General features: G+C 51.4%; 2 long non-coding RNA genes across 5 annotated transcripts in view; one reads left to right on the top strand and one right to left on the bottom strand.

Annotated features, from left to right (window-relative positions):
- The window catches only part of LOC146434341 (uncharacterized), a 76,019-nt gene that overhangs the window by 7,896 nt on the left and 43,805 nt on the right, over nucleotides 1-24,318 (bottom strand). Inside the window, exons 3-6 of one of the 3 annotated variants that reach the window (XR_014853356.1) lie at nucleotides 21,908-22,080; nucleotides 20,336-20,912; nucleotides 13,806-13,949; nucleotides 1,987-2,117 (exon numbers count right to left, since the gene is read on the bottom strand). This is a non-coding gene — a long non-coding RNA (uncharacterized LOC146434341). Of the gene's footprint in view, nucleotides 1-1,986; nucleotides 2,118-7,789; nucleotides 7,906-13,802; nucleotides 13,950-20,335; nucleotides 20,913-21,907; nucleotides 22,081-24,318 lie in introns of those variants that run through there. The other 2 variants (XR_014853357.1, XR_014853355.1) reach the window with 2 other exon arrangements.
- LOC146434342 (uncharacterized) lies at nucleotides 4,785-14,159 on the top strand. 2 transcript variants are annotated; one of them, XR_014853358.1, is made up of 5 exons: nucleotides 4,785-4,927; nucleotides 9,428-9,540; nucleotides 10,063-10,211; nucleotides 11,119-11,194; nucleotides 11,880-14,159. It is a non-coding gene; the product is annotated as an uncharacterized LOC146434342 (long non-coding RNA). The 2 variants fall into 2 exon arrangements; XR_014853359.1 differs by lacking the exon at nucleotides 4,785-4,927 and having other exon boundaries at nucleotides 8,980-9,540.

Raw genomic sequence — 24,318 nt, 5'->3', positions numbered from 1 at the left:
CTTGGATCATATCCTCACTTCCCAGCTGCTCCTGGCCGAGAGTCTGGTCAGCTTTGAGGGCAGCTCTGACTCTCCCTCCTCATGCCCACACCACAGTCAGATCTAGTCTAAGCCCAGCCTTAGTTTTGCCCTTTTCCCCCTGCTTGTCACCATGAGGGGTCCCTGATGAATATCTTATTCCCATCAGGACTCATCCCAAACCTTCTGGGGTCACAGCACAGCTCAGCACAGCAGACTTAGCACAGTTTGCGTGGCAAACCTAAACGAGCTGTTTGGCCACAGTTCTTCCTTAATCCTCCTCTGGCCTCTTCCTTGTCCAGGCATCACCTAAACCCTGACAGGGCCCTGCTGTTGCTTCCCCAGCCTTTGATCATTTATTCACAGGCTGGACAGATTCTCTCCGTTACGAATTACAGCCCTCTAATTGGATTGAGAGCCAAGCCTGCACCTTCCCCTGTAATTTAACTTTAATTAATGCCCATTTATTATTAACTGTTTTCAGCTGGGCTTAGGCTTAATATCAGCTGGTTATTATCCAGAGGCCGGCACGGATTGTTTTCATCTCCTTTATTACCCATTTCAGTAATTTCCCCCCCTTTCCCTGTTGACAGATGCCCACAGAATGTGCATGATCAGCATAAAGGATCCCTGTGAAGGAACAACGGGGCTTTCAGAGCCACCAAAGCCCCAGGAAAGCCTCCCCATATCCCCAGGTCAGTGCCCAAGGCACGTGGACGAAGGAAAATCCCTATGTCCCACAGGAGAGACACAGTTTGTGTTTTTTACTGACGCACAAAATCTGTAATTGAGGGTGGAAATTACCCGGGAGCTGTTTTGAAAGAATTGGGGCATTTTCACGTTCTTTTATATTTTCCGTTTTCTCATTTCTGGCTTTAAGAAAATAAAAATAAAAGAAAGAAGAAGAACAGAAAAAGAAACCTTTCCTTCTACTTCCTTTTATCACATTTCCCTCCCCCCTGCAAAAAAAAAAAAAAAAAAAAACCAAAAAAAAAGCAGCAGTGAAAGTACAACACCACAAATCCAAGAAAACAGCAATAGTCATGAGCATGGATGAAAAATAGGGAGCTGAAGAAGGAAAGGTTGAAAAAGCCCTTTAAGACCACCAACTCCAACCCTTAACCTAAACACTGCCAGCTCCACCAAAATTATGTCCCCAAGTGCCACATCCACACAGTGAACACTTCCAGAGATGGTCATTCCACCCTTGTCCTGGGCAGGCTTTCCATAAGGAAATTTCTCCTAATATCCAATCAAAACTGTCCCTCCTCCAACTTGGCCAAGAGCACTGAGTGTGCAGGGGACTGAGAAAACTCTTCAGAGCTCCAGGTGGGCTCTGGTGCCACCCAACCACAGGCAAAAGTCTCTGCTACAAAGGGTGACAGTGACAATTTGTGAGGGAAAGCAACAGTGGCAAAGGTGAGAAGAAGAACTGAGGCATGGGAGGGCCCTTTCCTCCCCTGATGGAGGTTGAAGAACATTTTGAGAAAGGTCAGGAAGTGTTAGAGGAACAGAAACATCCCCAAGGAGGGATGGGATATGTGACTTGCAGGTACAAAAACAGTGACAACTGCTTGGGCTTGACATTTCCCCCACCCTTAGGGGATATTTCAGTTCACTATTTCTCGACAATTGTTGTGAAATTGGCAGTTCTTGCCCCATTTAGTGCTTTCTTCTCCTTGCTCTGCGCTGACTTTGGAAAATTAGCCTCTGGGTTTGGTGGGGGAAAGAACCAACACTCCAGAGTTTCCAGGACTCCAAATCCCACCTTGCTCCCAACCTCCCTTTGCCCCAGGGGTGTGGGAGACACTAAATCTCCGTGAAACCCTGGCAGCAGCTAAGTGAGACCAAGCAGGCTGAGATAGAAGTCACTTAAAGCATGTCAGGATGACAGGGGACATCCCAGGCACAAAAGGGAAGGAGGGAGAAGCCTGTGGAGTTAATACATCTCATCCCTGGGACAATTACCTGGAGCCCAGTGCATCCTCCAGCCAGGAGCTCTTCCCTGCAAAGGCTTCATTTGCTTTAATTACTCTCATTTGGAAGTCAATTCCGAGCGGCTTTCCTGAAGATGCCTGCCTGGAGGAGCCCCGGAGGAGCTGGAAAACAACGGAAACTGTTTTCAGTCACATATCAGCCCCCTCAGGCTTGATGAAAAATAGGGGAAATGCATCAACAAAACACTTTAAAGACGTTTTCTAAAGATGTTTTCCCCAGCTTGCTCTTACCCAGGCTTTCAGCACAGTCAACTTCCCAGCCCTCAAGGCTGGAGAAAATCAGAGAACCACCATTATCATCAAATTATTTGGGTTGGAAGGGACCTACAAAACCATCCAGTGCCACCCCTGCCATGTGCAGGGACACCTTCCACTAGCCCAGGTTGCTCCAAGTCCCATCCAGCCTGGCCTTGAACACTTCCAGGGATGCAGGGCCAGCCAGAGTCTTAGAAAGGAGCGGCACACTGGCAAGGAAGGATTTCTGAAATATTTCCTAGCACTCACTATTAAAAAAAAAAAAAGGCTGATGTTTATTGAAATGTCACTATGCCAAGGAAAGAAAAATCAAGAGCAAACCAGACCTGTCCCCTCTCTGTTGTCCCCCTCCTCCTCCTTGAATTTCTTCGGAGCTGAAACAGTGACTGCCACAATCTCTGGCCCTCCTGGGTATAAATTCATCAGGTTTCAGCCACTTCCAAGCCAGACTCTGAAAATAAGCTCTGCATGGCCTTGCAGGTGACCCAGAACAAGCAGCAGAGCAGGGTTTGGATCACAGCTTTTAAATCCTGGCTCTGCTCCTGCCAGCAGCCCTTGTCACCAGCTGATAACCAGAAGCAAAGGGCTCCATGTGGCACTGTTTCCCAGTGCCCTGGAACACTACCCTGTCCTGCAGGGAACAGATGGCCAGCGTGGATCTGGGCATCACCTCGCCTTGTTCAAAGCACTCTGTGTCCAAGTCCTCTCCTGGCATGAATGGATGTATTCCCAGCAGTTTTCCTGCACAGCAGGAGCTCTGCAGCAGCTTCCCATGGTCCTTTTTTTCCCCATTTAGGCAAAAACCAGGAGGGATGGAGCTGCAGTTTGCATTTCCCGACACCTTGTGCCACAAGCACACACCGTCCTGTGATCCCAGCCAAAGCAGGGATGGAGCCCCGGGATCAGCATCGCCGGGAAGTGGATCCCGGAGAGCTGGAAACACGCCTCAGGGCACAGCCTTGCTGTCTGAAAGCCTTCTCCCACGCTCCTCGGGGAAACAGCCTGCCCGAGGCAGGATTTCTCACCTCAGCCGAGGATGGAGGAGAGGCGCTCCGAGGCTGCCACCGTGCCTGCCTGGAGGGATGCTCCGTGCCAGGCCAGCGGCACCACCCCGTCCCTGCCAGGACCTGCTGCTCCTGGCAGCCACACGGCTCCGGCGCCTGGCACCGTGCCCGTGCAGGAATGGTCCAGTGGCTCCTCCTCACACCCATCTCTGCCAGGATTAACAGGGCAGGCTGGAGCTGCTTGGAAAACTGGGCATGCTGGCATCTCACGGGGCGGCAGGAGCTGGTGTGTGACCCGGGCACCTGATAAATCAGAGTGCTCCAGAGGAAGGGAAGAGCTGGGAGCATCCTCCCGTGAGGCTGTAATTCCTGCTGGCTTCCTGTCCCCGCTCCATTTGCCATGAATTGCTCCTGGTGAGCAGCAGGGAGATATTAAAGCCTCAGCACAGGGCATGTGGCTGGGAGAGGCTGGAGTGGGCACAGGCGGCTTGGAGCCCACCCTCCCTCTGCAAACAGAGGTGTTTCCCTTGCTCAGAGCTCCCAGCCCTTCCCAGAGCCTTCCTCAGAGTGATTTCCAGGGTCAAGGTGGCTGGGTTTGGGATATGGGGACAGCACACTGTCCCTGCATCAGAGACAGGGGAAAAAAATCTGGAAAAGCAACAAATGAAAAGGGTGGTGAACACTGGCACAGGCTGTCCAGAGAAGCTGTGGATGTTCCATCCCTGGAAGTGTTCCAGGCCAGGCTGGACAGGGCTTGGAGCAACCTGGGATAGTGGAAGGTGTCCCTGCCCGTGGGAAGGGGTTGAATGAGATGGGCTTTAAGGTCCATTCCAACCCAAACCAGTCTGGGATTCCTTGGAAAACAAATCCTGGCTATTCTGACACAAAGGCAAGCAGGCATGGAAATGTGCCCTCCAACCTTTTGGATCACTTCTCTGCTCCAAGGCAGGTGTTGTTTTGTATTCTGCTCCCTCCACCTCCCCGCTCCTGCCCTAGCACAGGGAGAGCTCCTGAAATAGCTGCTTCTGAGCCACTTGATTTTGGATGCAAATCATTGGTATTCTGCAAGAAGAGCTCTCACTTGGAGAGCTATCCTGCCAGACCTGTTCCAGCTGATTTCCTCACAGAGCTGAAGCCCTTCCCATAAAAACCTCCGGCTGCAAACCCAGTGAGCAGCCAGAGTTCACCTCCTTTCTTTCTTTATCATTCCAAACCCGTCCCCCTCCTCATTTGTCTCCTTTTATTTCCCTTCCCTCACATCTGCGTTGCTGCAGAGTGCTGTTAATAAGATTTATGGCTGAATATCCTCTGGCATCCAGGTAATTCCATAGGCACTTGCTGGTCCGGTTTGAAAAGCAAACAGCTCCTCTCACCATTCCCTTTTCTGCTCTGCTACCTGAATTCCCTAAGGCAAACCCTGTGGAAGGTAAATATTTGGTCTAAAGCTTTAAGGCTCCCCTCTCCATGGGGGGAGCTGGGCAGGGTTAGGGCTGCCCTTTCCCATGCCATGGACTCACTGGGTCTTTGCTGAGCACCACCAGAGCAGGGGAGGAGGGAGAAACAGGAGCCATGCAGGACACTGGAATCACCAAACCAGAGTAATTCCATCGGGAAGGATCCCTGCAGGCCACTGCTCCAAACCCTTGCTCAAAGGTAGGTCCAGCCAGATCCAGCTGCTGTGTCCAGCTGCACTCAAATCATGTCCAGGGATAGACTGGATTTGTAGGAAGGTGCTGCTTCTCAGGGAGGATTTTTGCAGGTTTTCTTTCACTCTGCACAAGCAGGAGACATTGAGAGCCTGTCCAGGAGTATATTAGAACTAAGACATCCTATGCCTGCAGCCAGGAAAGCAGAAAATGGAGAAAAATAGCTTCTCCAAGAGTAATTATGCAGCAAAGTGACTGAACGGGGGAGACAGCAGAGGTTAAATCCATGCCATGCATCCTGTGACAGCACTGCTACCTGGAAAACCATTATGGGCTTTCACACTGAACAACAAGGCCGGGAAATCTGGGTTTTATCTACTCCAGTGACTGGGAAGTGGGAATTTGCAGATAATACAGCAGGAATGTTTCAAAGAGCTATGTTCATGGAATCATGGAATGGTGTGGGCTGGAAGGGACCCTAAAACTCATCCTGTTCCACCCTCTTCCACAGGCAGGGATACCTTCTACTATCCTAGGCTGCTCCAAGCCCCGTCCAATCTGGCCTTGGACACTTCCAGGGATCCAGGAGCAGCCACAGCTTCTCTGGGCACTCTGTGCCAGGGCCTGCCCACTCTCTCAGGGAACAATTCTTTCCTAATATCCCATTTAACTTTTATCCTTCTCTGGCAGTGGGAAGCCATTCCCCCTTGTCCTGTGGTGTTTTCTGCACATGTGCCACAGCAAAGGTGCCTTTCTTCACCAAACCAGGTTCCCCAGCTCCCTAAAGTGTGGTGATAACTCACAGGACAGGGGCTTTCCCTCAGCTCCAGGTCTTCCTGGAAACTTCTGTGTGAAGTAAGAGAAGAAAAAATGCCCAAATGTAAACTGAGAAACCACCCAAATCTCTCTCTAATCCATGGGCATAGCCCAGGTCTGCCCTGGGATGGGAAATTTATATCATGTACCAACAAAAAGCAAATTGAAGGGACTCCCATTTTGCACCTATCAGATTCTGTTGGGATATATTTTTGTTTCAAGGTTGCTTGCCCTTCCTAGAGGGTAAAGCCTTGTTCCCTGCTCCCCTGTCCAGGGATTCCCATGCACTTCCTCCTCCCTTTCCATCAGCTGCAGACCTTGAGATACTTACAGGGCAGCTTGGGGACATGGTTTAGTGGCTGGACTCCAGCTTAGAGAGCTTTTCCAACCTTTTTATGATGGTTCTGTGGTGTTGGTCCCCTTAGAAAACCCTGTGAATTTCACACTCTGCCCCAACTGCCCCTTTGCAGGGCTCGCCCAGCATGGCAAGCAGAGGGATTATCCACCTTGGAATCTTCCTGCCCATCCTGCAGCCGGGGATCAGAGGAGGCCACCGGGAATGCCACGCTCCAGACAGCCCATCTGCATTGCAGTGCAATCAGGGAGTGACTCCGTGGCAGCTCCAGCTCCCTCGATGAGGGCAGTTTTCCCTTTCAAGGAGGGCACTCCCTTGGAACGAGCGCTTGGCAGCAGATGAGTGAGGAATGAGATGGCTCTAATCCCGTAATTTAATTAGAGCTGTGTCCAACTGCCTAACGAAGAGCCCATTTCCTGAGCAGGCTGCAGTGTCTGGCTGCTCTCTCCAGGCTTGCAGCCGGGATCCTCCTGCTCCTGGTTTTCCACCCTTGCCCTATCCCCTGCTTTCCCTTCCCGTGGATTTTAGCCAAAACAGCACTGGCTGGGACTCCCCTCAGCTGTTCACCCTCACATTTGTGCATACAAGATTAGCTGGAGTGGTCTGGTGGGGAAGGGGAAGGGCAGGAGCTCTGGTTTTATCCCAGAGAAGCAGGAGGTGACAGTGGAAATATGAGCAACCTGGGATAGCAGAAGGTATCCCTGCCCACAGCAGGCAGTGGAACTGGATGAGTTTTAAGGTCCCTTCCAACCCAAACCATGTTATGATGGAGCAAAGGATCTGGGAATGAAGGACCAGCAGCCTGAGGGACCATTTGGTAAGGGCAGGAATGCACAATCCCATCCCTCCATAGAGGAGAGCAGCCTATTGAGACCTCCTCCCTGTCTCAGGGGAAAGTTCATGCTCACCCAAAATCCACATGGGATCAGTTCAGCAGGAGGTTTTGCTCAGATTCTGGCTTGACCCTTCCCCATGCATTCCTGGCCCATGGCTCCCAGCAGCCTCCTGGGGCCTCAGCCAGACACAGAGCCCCCCTGGTGCAGACAAATTCCTGCACAGCAGCAAAATCCCAGGCTGGCCAGCAGCAAAATGCCTGATTAACAATCACTGGCTCCTCGCCACCCATCCACCAGGCCCAAGCTTGCACCAGTAATTGCTGCCCCATTATGGTTTCCGGATGCTCCAAGGTGAAAGGGAGCTTTGTCCCGGAATCCTGGGAGAGCCAGGGATGCCTCAAGCTGGCAAAGAGCTCCTCCTGCACAAAGTCCTGATGATGGGACAAAGGCAGGGCTGGACATCCCATTCTGCTCCTCAAAACCTTGGCAAGAACTCCCAGCTCCGAGGGGGAAGGGGGAATTCTGGTGTCTCACTAAATGTCCTGACCAGTGTCCCTGGTGATGCACTGGAGACACCTTTTGGAAATGCATCCAGGGGATAACATTATCCCAATGCCACAGACACACCAGCACTGGGGGATTTCCTTCTTCTAAGCTGAAGGTTGCTGAAAAGCTGCTCTTAGACTAAAGATTTTGCTGCTAGACTCTCAACATTTTTCTGATGCTGCTGTATGGTATCTGTGGCCCAGCCTGGAAGGAGCATTTCTTTGTGGCTCCTTGAGGAATCCCACACACAAGGCTGCCAGGATGTGGTTAAACAGGGATTCCCCTGCTGCAGAGCCCACCTTCCACTCACCTGCAGCTGTGTGAGGAATCAGAGCCAGGCCAGCACTGGAGATCTTCAGAGCGTGCAGAACAGGCAAGAAAAGACGCTGAAGGCCAGAGGGAGTTGGGAAAACTTGGCTCTAAGAACTGCTCCTGGTTTGCAAACAAAAACAGGAATGAAGGTTCCTAAATGCAGGGCCAGCGCGGCGCTGCTGTGGTGATGCTCTTGGGCTGTACATGAATTATCCTGTCTCCCACAGCCCAGCCCTGCCCCAGCCTGTCCCCACTGCTCCAGGCAGGGGAAAATCATCACCAAGCACAGCCAGCCCCTGCTATTCCAGGGCAAAGCCTGGAAAAAAGCTGCTCTCATGCCATCTCCCTAAATTTCTGGGTCCTCCAGAAGGACCACTATCATTTATAGTGCATTTCCCCAAAGGATTGTCTGCCTTCCTTTTCAAGTTATTTAGGTGAAGAGTAAAGCATGGTTTGCTAACCCAGGCAGGAGGAAATTGCTCTTATTTAGCCAAGGCTCTGAACCTCAATGAATTCAGTGTCTTGATCTCAGAAGCAAAGCAAGCCTGGCCAGTGCAGCTGTAGGAAACCACCTCAATGTGTTTCAACCCCACTGCTGGTTCCCAAGGGATTCCTGGACAAGAAGAGACTCCAAGGATGGCCAGCCAGACCCAGACCTCACCCAGCTGCTCTGCAAAGCCCCAGGCTGGGCTCTTCCCACCAGTTTCCTCTTCTGCAGAGAACTTGTGTGTGCAGCTATGCCCAACAGACACAGAGCAGCAGCAGCAAGTTCCCTGCTCCAAAATCCCCCCAGTTTGCCCTGCAAGCAAGTTTTGTTCCTATAAAATCCTGCAATGGTTTGGGTTAGGGAGGACCTCAAAGCCCATCTCATTCCCACAGGCAGGGACACCTTCTGTGATCCCAGGTTGCTCCAAGCCCTGTCCAGCCTGGCCTTGGACACTTCCAGGGATCCAGGGGCAGCCACAGCTTCTCTGGGCACCCTGTGCCAGGGCCTCCCCACCCTCACAGGGAACAATTCCTTCCCAATATCACATCTCAGTCTGCCCTCTGGCAGTGGGAAGCCATTCCCAGTGTCCTGTCCTTCCATCCCTTGTCCCAAGTGCCTCTCCAGCTCTCCTGGAGCCTCTTTAGGCCCTGGAAGGGGCACTGAGGTCTCTCTGGAGCTTTTCCTTCTCTAGGTGAGCACCCCCAGCTCTCCCAGCCTGGCTCTAGAGCAGAGGGGCTCCAGCCCTGAGAGCATCATCTCCATGGCCTCCTCTGGACTCTCTCCAGCAGCTCCATGTCCTCCCTGTGCTGTTCCCCAGGGCTGAAGGCAGCTCTGCAGGTGAGGTCTCACCTGAGTGGGACAGAGGGGCACAATTCCCCCCTCCACTGCAGCCCAGACTGTGGGATCAGCCCAGGTCACGGGGATTTTTCTAGGCTGCAAGTGCTCATGGCTGGGTCCTGCTGAGCTTCTCAACAAATGCCTCTCCTCAGGGCTGCTCTCCATCCATTCCCCACCCAGCCTGCATTTCTGCCTCTCACTGAGCTGTGCAGCACCAGGCTGTAAATTCCTCCTTCCTGCCAGGCAGCAAGCAGCAGGAGTGAGGGATGCAGGATTCCCAGCCAAATTTCCTGCATTCTGTCCCTTCTTCCCACTCAGAGTGCCAGCCAGGTGGAGAAGCACTGGGCTACCAGCCTAGGATGTCCCTTTCCTGGAGACATTGCAACTTGGAGCATCCCTCCACACACATTCCACTCTCCAGGAAACTCGAGGTGAGCTCAGGAGAGGCTACAGCACCAGCTGGGGACAGAGAAACTGAGATTTATCGCCCTGCTCTGCTGCAGGCTCTGGATGAATCCTAAGTGACTCAGCTGTGCCCTGATGGTAATGGGGATGGGGCTGGGGTGGGAATCCAGGTTCATTTCCCAAGGGAAGAAATCCCTCCAGGAACCTGCAGCATGAGATGGACATGAGCTCATGGTCATTCCAGCATCCGTGCCTGGGAAAAGCAATCCTATGGGTGCCTTTGGAGCCTGCAGCACCTAATTATAAGGCAAGCTGAGGAGAAAGAGGGAAAAAAGGAACCCCACCAGGAAAACAAAGGGCATTTCTGAGCAATGATTGGTTTACTCCAACTGCACTGCCTTGAAGCCTCCAAAAATTCTGGAGCAATCCTACTGCTGTGTCATCTTGTGTCATTTCTGGAGCTAAACAGCTGCTTTGGGGAGGGACACTGCACTATCCTGCTCCAGCAGGAAACCAAAACAGTGGATTTATCCTGTCCTTTCCTGCAGGAGGGACAGTCCAGTGGTTTCTGGCAGCAAGCAGGAGGTGTTTACACACATCTGCAAAGCCCTTCCAGGCCCAAAGAGCAGCCAAATCCAGGGCTGATTGCCAGGAAGGGATCTCACAATCCTCTGGGATGCAGCAGGGAACTGAGAAGGTAAAAATGGGAGATCCAAGGAGGGCAGGGAGAGGGAGATGGACTAGCAAAAAATGGGGAAGGAGGAGGAGAAAAGGGGAGGTAGTGAAGGGGACATGTCAGAACCGAGTAAGTGAGGCAGTGATGTGGTAATTAGCCAGTCTTTCCCAATGGAAAGGAGTTTCCATCAGGAGGATTTCCTTCTGGCATCAGTCAGGGACAGGACAAAGCACTCATCCAGGCCCAGTGAGCCTAACCAGTGCTCCCAGTACAAGGTGGGCCACTGAGGAGGGCGTTTGGGCAACTGAGCTCCAGCTCTCTGCCCTGCAGGAAGCTTTGTCCCCCCCAAGGGAGGGGACAAGGGCAGGCAGCCAGCCCACCTTGCCAGGTGCCAGAGGGAGAACAACAACCCTGTCTGAACAAGAAACATCCAGAGGTTTCCAAGCTGGGCTGAAAGATTTGGGAGGGCGTGCAGGGATGTGATCACATTCCAGACTGCAGCAGCACAGCTATCCTGATATCCATCTTCCTCCTTCACTGGGGCTGACCTCGGGAGAGGCAGTGGCTGTGTCTGCTCACTCAGGGTGACTAAAGCAAGGTTTGAGCCAGCTTCTCCCAGCCCAGGATTGTACAAACACTAAGGAGAGGGTCAGGGAGTTGGATTTTGCCACTCCCTCTTACCCCAAATCAAGGGCAGGTAAAAAATCACCTTGTTTTGTACCTATAAAGAGAGGTTAGCCTTTCCCTGCCAGGAAGTTACACCACAGGGCTTCAAAAGGAGACTGGGAAGATGAAATTGTGTCAACATTTTACAGGGTAGAGAGGGACAGGGATGGCCCTAAATTGAGGTCTCTCCACAGTGGGTGCAAGGAAACAGTCCCCTTGATTTTCAACATTCCTCTCATTCTAAAATTCTGTCCTTGAGCAGGTGAAAATGCCCTTTTCCTGAGATAACTCCAGAAAGTCACTTCTCACAGCTACAGGATGCTGAGAAGACGGCAAAGGTTTTTGAGCACCGGGTTTTTTCAGCTCCCACCTCCACAAGTCATGTCTTAAATACCAACCAGACGAGGCTGGGGAGTGCTGGGCTGTTGGGTGACCTCCAGTGCCACTGGGCTGGGCTGGTCCTTGGGGGGAACTGGTGGAGAGGACAATGCACTAAGGAAGCAAAAGTGTCTGGGCACAGCTGGTCTGGGCAGTGTGCAGGTCACAGCCAGTCTGGAGATGGTCAGCAAATTCCCACTCCAGAGCCTGCTTGCAAAAAGGAACTCAGGAGGAGCTTACATCAGACTGGGCCAGAAGTGACTGAAGGAAGAGTGACAGGAGGCCAAGTGAGTCAGTTGTGGTGGGTGGGGGCAAGGAGGGAGAAGGGGATGTGGTCAGGAGCAGGGCATGAGTCACCAAGGAAGGGCATCTGGTGATAACAGCTGGATAAACTCGCAGCAGACATCAGGTCTGCTCAGGAGAAAATCCCAGCTGGAAGCCAAAAGCTGGAGACAACAATCCTGACAGGCAGAGCAATGGAGAGCTGGGAGAGCCTGGCATGGGCTTTTCCTGCCTGGCAGCTCAGCCAGGGCTTGGGATGAACATTTTCCAACAGGTAACACCATGGCCTTGTATCTCACATGCTGTGATTTCACTGTTCATGTGGGCTGGCAGGCAGCCTTGTCCCCTATTATATTCCTGCAGCCTCTCATTACCAGGAGGGACAGACAAGTCCCTCCCATCCCACATGGCACCAACCCTGCAGAACCCTCTGTGGAGCAGTTTCCTGCAGGAATGCTCTTGGGCAAGAGGCAGGAGCATGGCTGGGACAGGGGAAAGCACAAATCAATTTGCAATCTGCCACTGCCTCCTCTCCTCCATGAGATCATGTCTCCAGCTCCTAATCCCTGCTCCCCACCGGCATCCAGCTCCCAGCTCCCCCTGCCCATGGCTAAAATCCTGCTGCAAACCTCTCCTCCCCTCCCTGGGAGCAGCTGCTGACTAACGAGATGTGTCATGGTCACAAGGCTGCTCCTCTGCACCCATCACTGCTGCAGCTCTTCCCCTTCGGCTGGGAAATTGGAGCAGCAGTGTCCACATGGCCCAGGAGAAGTGGGGGAAGAGGTGCCTGCAAACAGCAGCTCCATCCCTCTGTGTCCTTGGGGACTCATCCAGATGTCCCACAGCTCTGCCACGTGCTGGACCTGTCACTGAGAGGGCAGCAGATGATCCAAGGGATGTGCTCTCTGTCACTCACAGTGCCAGAGAGAGGGATCCTCATGGGAAAGGATGAGAATGAGGCCACCTTTGGCACAGGAATTGGGGGAAACAAAAATTCCTGCCGCTGGACCCTGTCCAGCCTTGCCTTGAACACTTCCAGGGATGGGACAGCCATAACAATTTGGGCAAAGGAGGCTCAATTACTCTGAAGAATAATCCCATTAAACACTACACACCAGGAGTGAATTACTTTATGTCAAGCCTGTATGTGCCAACATGAACTGTAAATAAATATTTGATTAAGGTGATAACCTCGGTGCAAAAAAAAAAAAGGAGATTTATGTTACCACCTTTGATCTAAACACAATAGCTGGTGCCTGCATGTTGCAAAAATCAGATCCTCCCTCCAACTGCTCGGAAGCAACAGGAATCACAATAGCACTTTGTGGGAAAGCCCACGGGGCAGAGGGAATTGCCAAGCACAGGTACACAATTCCCAAGCACTGCTGAGAGTGCACTTCTCACCCCAAAGGCAAAGGGTGAGCAGTCCTGATCCTAAACCTCCTGCAGAGAGCAATCCCACCAGTGCAGGGATGCTCCAGCATTACCCCTGGCACTGGAAGCACTCACACTGAATTACATGAATTAATTACTCCATTATCACAAAAACGCCACGAAAACCAGTAGGATCATTTCCTTGCCTAGGCACCCTTAATGATGCTCCTGTGTGGCAAGCTGGGAAGCGAGCAAGCAGGGAGATTCCAGGTTTGGAGAGGCTGGAGATGGAGCCAGCAGAGATGGCGGGAGGAGATGTCCGTGCATGCAGACAAGTGCAGGCACAGCTGGCAGGCTGGCAAAGTGAAACCATCAGGGTGCAATCATCTCCTCCTTGCCAGTCTGCAGCCTGCCCTAGGCATGCCCTTCCACTTTTCCTGGCTGAGAATGGCAGTGCTTTCACAGCATCACTGACAGATGGATGGATAGATGGATTCCCAGCCTGCTCCACGTTCCCATCCTGCAGCACCATGTCCTAACGCTCTGACCTCTGCCAAGGGGACACAACTTTCCCTACAAGCAGGGTTCTGATTCCAGCATCCCCCTGTTTGGCATCCCTTTGTGCTCCTCCACACCTCTTCCACTGGCAGCTTGCTCTTCCCAAGGGATTTGCCGGACAAGGTCAACTCAAAGCCTCAGAGGGAGGTAGCAACACTTCCCTCTCTGCTAAATCCATCTCCCAGGACTGCACTAGCAACATCCTCCTGTGCCTACAGCCATCCTGCAATTAGTTTCTACCCCACTTCCCCTTCCTGTGGCAATTCACATGGATGAGAGTCCAGCAAATGGGCCAAGTTTTATTAATAGGGATTAAAGAGATGTTATTAACAGATAAAAGATGTGCAAACACACTACCTGCATTACATCATCTCACACTGCTGCTTCTCACAGGCCCCAAGGTCGCTCCAGCCTCCCTGTGGGACATCCAGGACCTCTCCCACATGCTCTCCACTGTCTCAGCTGCAGAAGTGATCCATAAGCTCCTCCACGTGTGCCCAGCTGATTGGGAAAGATATTAATGAAGTCAGCTTCATTAATGAAGTCAGCCCCAAACTGAATCCCTGAGCAGTTCTGTTCACCTCAACACACATCCTGTTGTTCATCCTGTTTCCCACCCACCTGAAATTCCTGTTGGCAATGCTCAGGTTTGCTCCCTTCGTTGGAAAGAAAAAAATCCCTCGTCAATAAAAGTCATTTTGGCTGCATCTATTCAAGCTTGTGGTATCAATTATTGAGCTTTTCACTTGCTCCAAACATTATCATAACTCGCCTTGACTAAAATCAGTCCATTTGTCTAAGGAGGAGAGCAGAGGAGCCAAATCCAAGGGGTAGAGGCTCAAACTGGACACTGTCCATGGCACAGGCTGTGGGTGGCAGCACCTCTGTGTTGGAGTCAGCAATGCTGATGCTGCATTTGGGCAAGAAAAATCTCCATTAATGAGCTTTTTGCTTTTAAAAGATGACTGTGAAGCTGGGCCTATAAATGGAAAATAAATTAATGGGCCCCATTCAGGCACAAATGCCTGAAGATGAGTTCTTGTGTGAAGATCATCTCTGGCAGAGCCAACGTCACGCCGTCCAAATTAGAACAGGTCCAAAACTCATCTAAAAGTCAAACCAAATCTGCCTCAGGCTGGCAGTGGTGAGCAATAACATGGATTGCTGTTCCCAAGAGAGAACTAGCCCTGTCCCACTAACATGGATTGCTGTTGCCAAGAGAAAACTAGCCCTGTCCTGCAAGGAAAGGAGAATCATGTGTTTCAGGGAATAAAAAAACCAGGATCTTGACTGTTTGGAAGTCAGCACCACTGCTGATTGGTGTCCAAAAAATGTGTGGATGTGGCACTTGGGGACAGGGTTGATGATGGGTTTGGCAGTGCTGAGCAAGGAGCTGGACTTCATGGACTTAGAGGGCTTTTCCAACCTCAATGATCCCATGATTCCCACAGAACAAGAATTCCTCACCCCAAACTCTCACAAGACTAAATGGTGACATCAATTAGGGTGTATTTCACCACAGGCATTATTGATTGATTAAAGGCCACAGGCATCATGCAGGAAGGTGCCAGGGACAAACCCACGTGTGGATTTGTCTGCAGACATCCCCTGGGAAGAGGCAGGGATAGAAGCATGGCTGGGCATTGCAGGACTGCAGGTTCCACACAAGAGCAAGCAGATGCCATGTGTCCTGAGCAAGAATTTCCTGGGAATGCACGGTGGGAAATGGATGCTGTCACACCACTGCCACCCCAACAGCAGCTCAGAGGGGTCACAGCCACATCCTTCCTCAAGCATCATTCCTGATCCCTGCCAGCTCTCCGCAGGAATCCCCTCTGGATGGAGAGATGCTAACTGAGCACCTTGGAGGACAAAGGGAGCTGCTGACCCTTGCAAAATGCCCACAGGAGCTCTCCAGGGTGCAAGCAGCTGCCTTGCTCCTCGTGAGGATGAAGGACCAGGAGCTCTCTGTGCCTCACACATCCCACGGACAAACAGCACATCCCACTGCTGTGATTCACTCACACTCCCTTAACCTGGGAAGGTGTGAGAGCTTGGGTGCCTTCCAAGCTCTGCCTATCTGTGCCTCGGCATCAGGCCAGACTGGAAATAATTTCTGGAGACAGGGAAGGAGTTGCTCCAGGCAAAGTTTGGTGCATTAAATGGCTGGTGAAGCCCCATGAGAGACAGAAGCCAAATCAATTTGAAGCCGAGGCTTGATGTCCTTCTTTAGCTTGATGGGAATTTCTGCCAACCTGCACTAGGAAAAGTGTCTTCTTAGGAAGTGATAGAAGAATCAAGATGGAGGAGAGAAGCCCCAAATATTTGAGGTGCTTCAGAGAGGATGCAATTTGTCCTGCTTTGTATGATGGTTTTGCAGATGAGCAGAGATCACTCCAGCCTAAAGCAATGCCCAGGCCAGAAGACACCAGAGAGGCAAATTCCAGCACACTTTCCCTGGGCTTTGATTCAAAGAGGCCATTTGAGTTCAGGACACAGAGACTGCAGAGGTGACATTTCACAAAGCACCCATCTTGTTTGCTGTGGGCTTCTGGAAGTGTTGAGACTCTCAGTCCCTCTCTGATCCCTTCTAGCACACAATTCCAGAATGGAAGGGAATCCACAGGCTCAGCATCTCTGACTGCCAAAGTCCTGGAAGGCACAGCAGCAAGTCTGACAGCTCCAAACCATACCTGGTGGGGAACACAGTGCTCTGGAAGCACATCTTTAAGGGGTCTGGAAACACCTTTATCCTTTTAGGATATAATGACAGCGGAAAACCCAACTTTCCCTATGTATTCCCATGAAAACAGTCTCCACAAACTGCTTGGGATGAATCCAGCGGATCTCAACCATCTGCCAGCTGCAGCTCTGGAAGCAGGTGAGGGTTTTAGTGAGTTTGCTGCCAGCACTTTGCTGCGTTCCCACTTGACTCTGCAGCTTCAGGAGGTTGGACAGGCTCCCCCTGCCGTGATGGGAATGCTGAACAAGAGGACTGCAGTGTCTCATCCCAAATGCAGCATGGAGAGCACTGGGTGAATCCCTGGCTCTGCAAGGGCTGGGAATGGTGGGATCTGATCCCTGCAGGTGCATGGCGAAGGGACAGGTGACAGAGGTGGCAGGGACACCTCCCACTAGACCAGGTTGCTCAGAGCCAATGGTGGTGGCTACCAGAAATATCTGGCAATTAAGCCCAAGCAGTTCCCCTTGGGAATCTCCAGGGCCTGACAGTGGCATTCCAGCAGCCAGGGACCTGGGACAGGTGGCTGTGACCTGTGCTGCTGCCACCAGCACCCACCACATCTCAGAAGGTGGCTCTGACCTCCCGGGAGCCACATTTTATCCCCATTTCTGAAGAGCAGTTGCTACGGCAACAAAAACTGTTTGCATTTTTAAATGATTCCTCAAGGATGTCCATTAAGGAGGCTGATGATGGGGAGAGCAGAGGGATGGACTCAACATGTGGCCCCAGCCCTGGATGAGCAGGTTTGGAGCAAGCCCAGGTGTCCATCCACGATATTCATAGATCTTCTGGAGTACAAGAGCTTCCTCTTCTCACTCCCTCTGCAGAGAAGGCTGCTTGCATGTGCATCAATGGAAGAGAAAATCCAGGCAGGAAAACTCTGTTGCTGGCAGCTTGGCACAAACAGGGGAAAAGAATCACAGCCTCATCAAAAAAAAAAAAAAAAGAGGAAAAAAAAGCAAAAAGTCTTTTTCTCCAGAAGGTACCAAAATTGACTCCACTGTTCTCATTTAAATGGACAAGGATGTTCAGGCAGTACTCGCCAAGTTTCCTTCCCAAAAAAGACTCACAGAGAAAGTCCTCTGAGGGATAATTAACTGGCTGACAGACAGGAAACAAGGATATAAATAAGTGGAATATTTCCGCTGTTGAAGGAGATTATCTGCGGGATCTCTTCCCATGATTGCACAGCAACTCGCAGATCACAGAGCGACTCCCAGCCAGCCACTGGTTTGGATGCCACCACTGGAGAAGGGAAAGCTCCCAGGTCATGGAACCACCACAGAATGTTTGGGTTGAAGGGACCTTAAAGCTCATCCTGTTCACCCTGCCATGAGCAGGGACACCTTCCACTATCCCAGGCTTCTCCAAGCTCCTCCAGCCTCCAAAGAGGAGCGGAGGCCAGGAGCAGGAGGGAAGGAGCTGTGGGATGGGATATGGGCAAGCGCTGGCTGCCAGCAGAAAGACAGAGACTGCAGCCAGGCAAATGACAGGGAGCCAGCCTGGCAGTGACAAGGACTGTGATTAATGTGTGGGCAGAGCCCTTGCGAGATCCCAGCTTCAGGCCAGGAAGAAAGACTTTTAAAAAATGACTTGTGGGACATCGTGATGGATGGGGGGACAAAAAAGCAACAACCAGCAGGTTTGAACCCAACATTTATGCTGCTAATTGTTTTCAAATTCTCACAGTGCCCTGAACGTGTTTTGCTCAGGTGAGAATCACTTCAATATGCACGGGATCACGCATGGGATGAATGCAAACAGTGCCAATTGTCCATGTGCTCATCCATGCAAACTCCAGCTGGAATGCATGACCTGCATCCCACCTGCCTGCCACTCTCTGATATTCATGGATGTTTCCCAACCTGGCAGCTTTGGAATTTTCTCCTGGCTCTCAAATCAAGCTGAGCTGGTGCAGAGAGTCTCTGTGAAGCCACAAAGCCACACCCTGCATACGTGGACAGCAGGGTCCTGCCAAGCGCTCGGTGGCTTTCTGTGCCACTGGCTGAGCCAGCAGTGGCTACAGTAATTACAGGGGAGCATGTGAACTTCAAGGCAGGCAGAGGGAAAAGACAGATTCAGAGGCCCTGGCACAGAGTGCCCAGAGAAGCTGTGGCTGCCCCTGGATCCCTGGAAGTGTCCAAGGCTAGGTTGGACAGGGCTTGGAGCAACCTGAGATAGTGGAAGGTGTCCCTGCCCATGGCAGGGGGAAGAATGGGATGAGCTCTAAGTCTCTTCCAAACCATTCCATGATTCTATGATCCTCGAGCCTGACTGTGAAAGAGGCCATGGTGGGAGCCGTTTTGGTTTGGAGTTTTGGTCCTGCCAGCCATGTGCATTGAGGAACAGGGAATGTCCCCAGAGGACTTGTGACTTGCTGAAGGCTTTTAATTGTTCACAGTTGTTTGCTTCCTTCTGTTTTCCAAGCCTCCCTGGTTTGAAAGCTTCCTTCTTGACCAACAGCACTGGTGACAAACCTTATTGAAAAAAGGCCCTTTTGAAAGGGCTAAAGCAGATAGTCTCTGCACTGGTGTCATTTGAGAGCCAATATTTCAAACCCAAGAAAACAGGCAACAAGCTTTTGCTATGGACTGGGAGCTGTGGAATTTGATTCTGGAATGGGGGAGAAGAAATCTTCCTCTACCAGTGAAATCTCGGGTGCTACAAGTAAGCAAATTCCATCCTTCAGCCCCCAAAGATCTCCAGCCTAAAAACACACGTGTTTCTTGCTGCCCTGCTGCAAAGCTCCACATCTTCCCTCCTCCCACCCACCGGCTGTCTCTGCCACAGCTCCCAGCCTTTCCCCAGAGCCTGCTCAGCAAAGGATGCTTTTCCCCAAAAGAGCTTCCCACAAACACTCTCCTCCTCTCCGCTGCTAAGGAATGCTGTGGCATGAAAGCTGCTGTTTTCCCAACCTCTTACAATCACCAAAGTTGGAAAAGCCCTCTAAGATCATCAAGTCCAACCTAGCACTGCCAAATCCATCACTAAACTTTGTTACTCAAGCTCTGATTTTTGCCCCTTTTTTTGCCTTTTATTCTCCATCTGCAAAGAAAGAAGCGCTCAAGCAAAAAATTTGCCAACAGGTCAATTTTCTGCCTGTGTTGGTAACTCCACACCAGAGATGTTAGTGGAGGTGAAAGGGTTAAGGCAGGCTGGGGACAAAAGCAATGGATTTACTAAATGAAGCAGAAAATCCTACTGTTTTCTTTCCTGCCCTTGCTGGAAAATATTTGCCTACTCTCCTTCTGAATTCTATCAAAAGCCCTGCAGGAATTCAAACTGTTCAAATCTGTTTTTCTGGTTAGAATGTTTTCTAACAGGTCAAAACGCTCTTTGGCCAGCAGCAACCTCTTCTTCTCCCTCCCTCCCTCCACATCTGGCACAGCAGGGATTTACCACCCATCCTTGATAAAGATTTTTTTTCCTCCCCCTTCCCAATCCACCTCAGGTTCTCCACCCTTAGAAATGCCCTTAGATGTAGTTGAGGCAGAGCAAACAACCAGAGAACATCCACGAGGAATTCCTGCATTCCCTGTGGCTCATTTTCCCCGGGAGCTCCGAAATTGCCAATTCCTGTGACCACCAAGCTTTTCCAGCGCTTGCAGGAGAAACGGAAAGTTCATTTTCAAGGAAAAGCAGTGGGATGCCTCACTCCCTGTGAGCTTCTTCCTCTGCAAAAGGAGCCATATGGTAGTGCTTAGCTGCACTCACTGTGCTGGAATGACTTGGCCTTCTGGCTCTCTTCTCCAAGGCTGCCCAACTGTGCAATTGCCACCAAGCTGCCACCTGCCTGCCTGGCACATGCTGTCCCCCTCCCCGGGCTCCAAACTTCTGCAGGCAGCTTTGGAAGGCTGCAGCTCCTTTCCAACCTCGGATTTAGGGAGGTCTAGCTTGGTGTGACCACCCATAGCACCACAGTGTGTTCCTGCTGGTCCCCCCCAGGTCACAGCTGCCCCCATGCTCTGTAAAAAACAGCATTTGGGGCCAGCTCCTCCTCCTTTTCAGACTCCACCGTGTGAATTCTTGTTGTCTTCTTTGGGCCAGGAGGCTTGGGAATTACTTTTCCCCCATGTGGCATCAACCCTCTCCAAACTGAGTGAAATCCCAGGTAGGAAAAAGCCAAAAGAAAAACCCAACGAACCTGAGAATGAGTTTAGGGGAACATCAGCGCCGGGCAGTTCCGTGTCACATTGTGTCTCAGCTGATCCCACATCCCAAACCACGGGATGAACACCATGATCTTCTGTGCACCAAGAGGACATCAAAGTGGCCACAGGGTTCCTGGCAGCCCTGGGTAGCAGCTGATGAGTCAGAAGCTGCTCTTCTCCTTTTGGTCACCTCCTGAAGTCAGCTGTGTCGAGAGGAGAATTGTGGAGGAGCAGCTTTGGCACCTCTCACCACGGAATTCCTGCGGTGGTTCTGTGCAGGATCAGGAGTTGGACTTGATGTGGATCCCTTCCAGCTCTGGATAATCTGTGACTCAATGACCTGTGCCACCAGCAGAGCCATGTGTGCAGCAGATAGATCCAACAGGGATGTTCACAGAACTCAGTAGCTGGAAACAGCAGGAAAGGGGAGCCTGAAGAGCTCTGAAAATAAATTCAACCCCAGGAAATGTTGTGAGGGAAGCCAGGCAGGTGTTAAATCACAACAGCAGGTATCTGCCTTCAGATCTTGTACACAACAGCATCAACGATAAAATCCAGGTTTCTGCTTCCCTATCAGAGAGAATAAATATGGGAAATCACTCACCATTACAAGGGAGCAAGGTCTGGGTGGGCAGGCAGGGGAAAGCTAAGATATCACATGGGTGACTTAAACAGCAGAAAAATTTCCTATTAAAGAAAAAAACTCATGTTTGGTACTACACTCTATATAGCTGGAAGGTGAGGCTCGTTTCGCTCCCAGGAAAGATCCACAGTGGGTTTATCTGCAGCTTAAACAGATCACTTTACAAGTTAATCCAGTTTCCCTGTGCTGGGGTACCTGGGATTACTGCTCAGTGGCTGTGCCAGGCTAGGGATGTCTGTGCTGCCGTGTCAGTCCAGGCTCTGCCTCAGAGTCTGACCTATCCTCCTGCTTGGGAGAGACTTGGGGAGCTTGGGAGGACCAGAAACATGCACTAGGCAGCTTCAGCACAAGAAACCCCCTTTTCCCTGGGCTCTGCCTGTCCAGCTGCATTATCAGAGCTCATCATTCCTGCCCCAAGTTTGTGGGCACACAGCCGGACCACCAAAGGGAAAGGAGGAACCTCTCCCACCTCAGCCCTGCTAAGAGGTGGTGGCTCAGCAAAGCTCTGCAGGATCTCTGCCAAGCACTGAGTGTGCCACAGGATCAGGGGCTGCTTTGCAGACAATGCAAGGAGAGCACCCATTAATTCGGCTTGCTTTGCACAAAGCCTTATTTTTAGTGCTCGCGAGCAGTGCCAGATTGGCAGCATTATAAATAGAAGACTTCTATTTATCCTACAGTCTCGGTAGCGCCGTGCTAAGTCAGTCTTACGACCTCAATAAATCCAGATTAGGTGCTCTCAGGGCTGTGTCACCACAGAAATAACATCTCCTCTGTGTTCAGACACAGCTGGGGGGGCTGCTGTCCCTGAGAACCAGCCTGGGGCCTCTGATGCGTCTGGATGTGACACAAGGTGACATCCCAATGGGAAGGGGATCCCACCTTCAGACCTCTCAGCCCTACTGGAAAGGGGATTACTTACCTTATGTCTTGGGGGTTGGAGGGTTTGCCTCCCAGGACAGGGAGCATCACACTCTCTCTCCACCCAACACTCTCTGCTGCTCTGGGCAGGGTTCAGTCAGATGAGGGAATTGTGGTGTCCTTGCACCCACAGTGACAGAATGCCAGGGCTGGGAGTGAGAGCAGCCTGCTGTTCTGGAAAGGTGGGAAAGGGTTACAGCAGGAAAAACTGTGTGGTTTGAATGAACAACTTGTAGCCAAGAGTAACATGTTGCTTTTCCAACCAGCTGGCTGTCAATTATTATTAAAACACCAAACCAGAATCCTGGAATATTTTGGGTTGGAAGGGACCTTAAAACTCCTCCAGTGCCACCCCCTGCCATGAGCAGGGACACCTTCCACTATCCCAGAGTGCTCCAAGCCCTGTCCAACCTGACCTTGGACACATCCAGGGGCAGCCACAGCTTCTCTGGGCACTCTGTGCCAGGGCCTCCCCACCCTCACAGGGAAGAATTTCTCCCCAATATCCCATCTACCCCTGCCCTCTGGCAGTGGGAAGCCATTCTCCCTTGTCCTGGCACTGCAGGCCCTTGTCCCAAGTCCCTCTCCAGCTCTCTTAGAGCCTCATTAGGCACTGGAAGTAGCTCTAAGGTCTCCCTGGACTCCTAATAATTCTTCCCCTCTTAAAAAAAAACAAAAAAAAAAACCAAAAAAAAACCAAAAACAAAATGAAAACACCCCCTCCAATTCCCTTCCACTTGTTTTTTTCCTTTCAGTGAGTGGTTGCTTCATTTCATCTGTGGCATTATGACAATTCCCAGCATGGCAAGCATTTCCTAGTGGTCACACACCTCCCTTTGAGCTGGTCATGCTGGTCCCAGAGGCAGGGAGTGCTCCTCCTGCAAAGCCCAGCCTTTCAGGCTGCCTGCTTCCAAAAACACCACCTAAATTGTGTAGGCATCCATCTGAGCCCGTGCCCTCCTCCAAACCCCAGGCATGCTGCATGCCTGGAGGCTGACTCTCTTCCTGTAGGCTCTCAGCCAGGGAAGGGCAAGGGGAAAAAGACTGGAAGGCTCCAGTCACCCTGGAATTACCTGCGTGGGAACCAGCCTGTCCAGCTGCTTTGGTCTCTGCCGGGAGCCCAGGGAGCAAACGCGCTGGGAAGCAGAGCATATCAAAGGGCAGAGGAATTCCAGCAGCTGAAGGTTTCTGATCCTTTCATCCTCCAGGAGATTTTTATAGTTTCCAAAGCTGGAAGCCTGCACCAGTACAAGCTGCTTGGCTCAGGCACAGCACTTTGGTCAGCTGCCTGGCAGCAGGAGGAACGTGCTGGGCTGGGATGAGTGTCCTGCCTGCTCCAGCTGTCTTCCAGAGCTGGATTCTCCTGCTCACTCGACCCAGAATGGGGGCTGGAGGGCAGCAAGGGGCAGAGGGGTGATCCAAGCTCACCAGAGCTTCAGAGCCCACCTGAAGTGTGAAAAGGGGATTGCGGAAAGGAACAATCTTACCAATTTCATAATATTATCAAATGGTTTGGGTGGAAAGGGACTTCAAGTCCATCTCATTCCACCCCCTGCCACAGGCAGGGACACCTTCCACTATCCCAGGCTGTTCCAAGTCCTGTCCAGCCTGGCCTTGGACACTGCCAGGGATCCAGGGACAGCCACAGCTTCTCTGGGCACCCTGTGCCAGGGCCTCCCCACCCTCACAGGGAACAACTTCCCCCCAATATCCCATCTAACCCTGCCCTCTGGCAGTGGGAAGCCATTCCCCCTTCAAAGCCTGGATCTGGAATGGGTACTGGAGAGTCTGGAGGCTTGGGCTGTATTTTGTGGGCAGGGGAATGGAAGCAGAATGCAAAATGAGACAGGTTGCGGAGAAGAAGAAAATAAAAATAAATTTTTTAAAAATATATCATAAAATAAACCAATATAGAATAAAATCAAAAAATGTATAATAACAAAAATAAATAAAAAGTTTTTAAAATGAGAAAAAACAAGCCAGACCTTGGTGGGAGTGTCAGTTATTTGCCAGGCAGTGCTGCCTGGGCTTAGAGTCACAAACCTGAGCTCTAAAACCACCATGGAGTCACTACAGAGCCACTTGTGCTACTAAACTGGGATTTCAGCCAACTTCCCAGTATTCAGGAGTGGCTCTGCACCACTCACGTTCCAGGATGGGATGAGGATCTGGGATGAGGGCTGCTGGAAGGCACATGGGTGCCAGAGCTCCCCGGCAAGAGACAATCCCATTTCACAGCAGCTCCAGAGGTTTCAGAACGAGTTCCCTCTGCCTGAAATGAAAGCAGCAGCTTTCAGGTGCTTTCAAAAAATTTGGAGGGGGGAAGGGGGAGGGGAGAAGGAATTTTGTTGAAATGTCTATTTTGGGATTTAAATCTTCAGTCTTTTCAGGACAGAGGGTGGGATGTCCTGT

This window comes from Lichenostomus cassidix, chromosome 7 (genome assembly GCF_008360975.1).
Source record: "Lichenostomus cassidix isolate B80296 chromosome 7, HeHo_3.0, whole genome shotgun sequence".
In the NCBI taxonomy this organism is placed as follows: domain Eukaryota; kingdom Metazoa; phylum Chordata; class Aves; order Passeriformes; family Meliphagidae; genus Lichenostomus; species Lichenostomus cassidix.
Note: the sequence above shows the minus strand (reverse complement) of the source record. Positions and strands in the feature narration are given on the sequence as shown.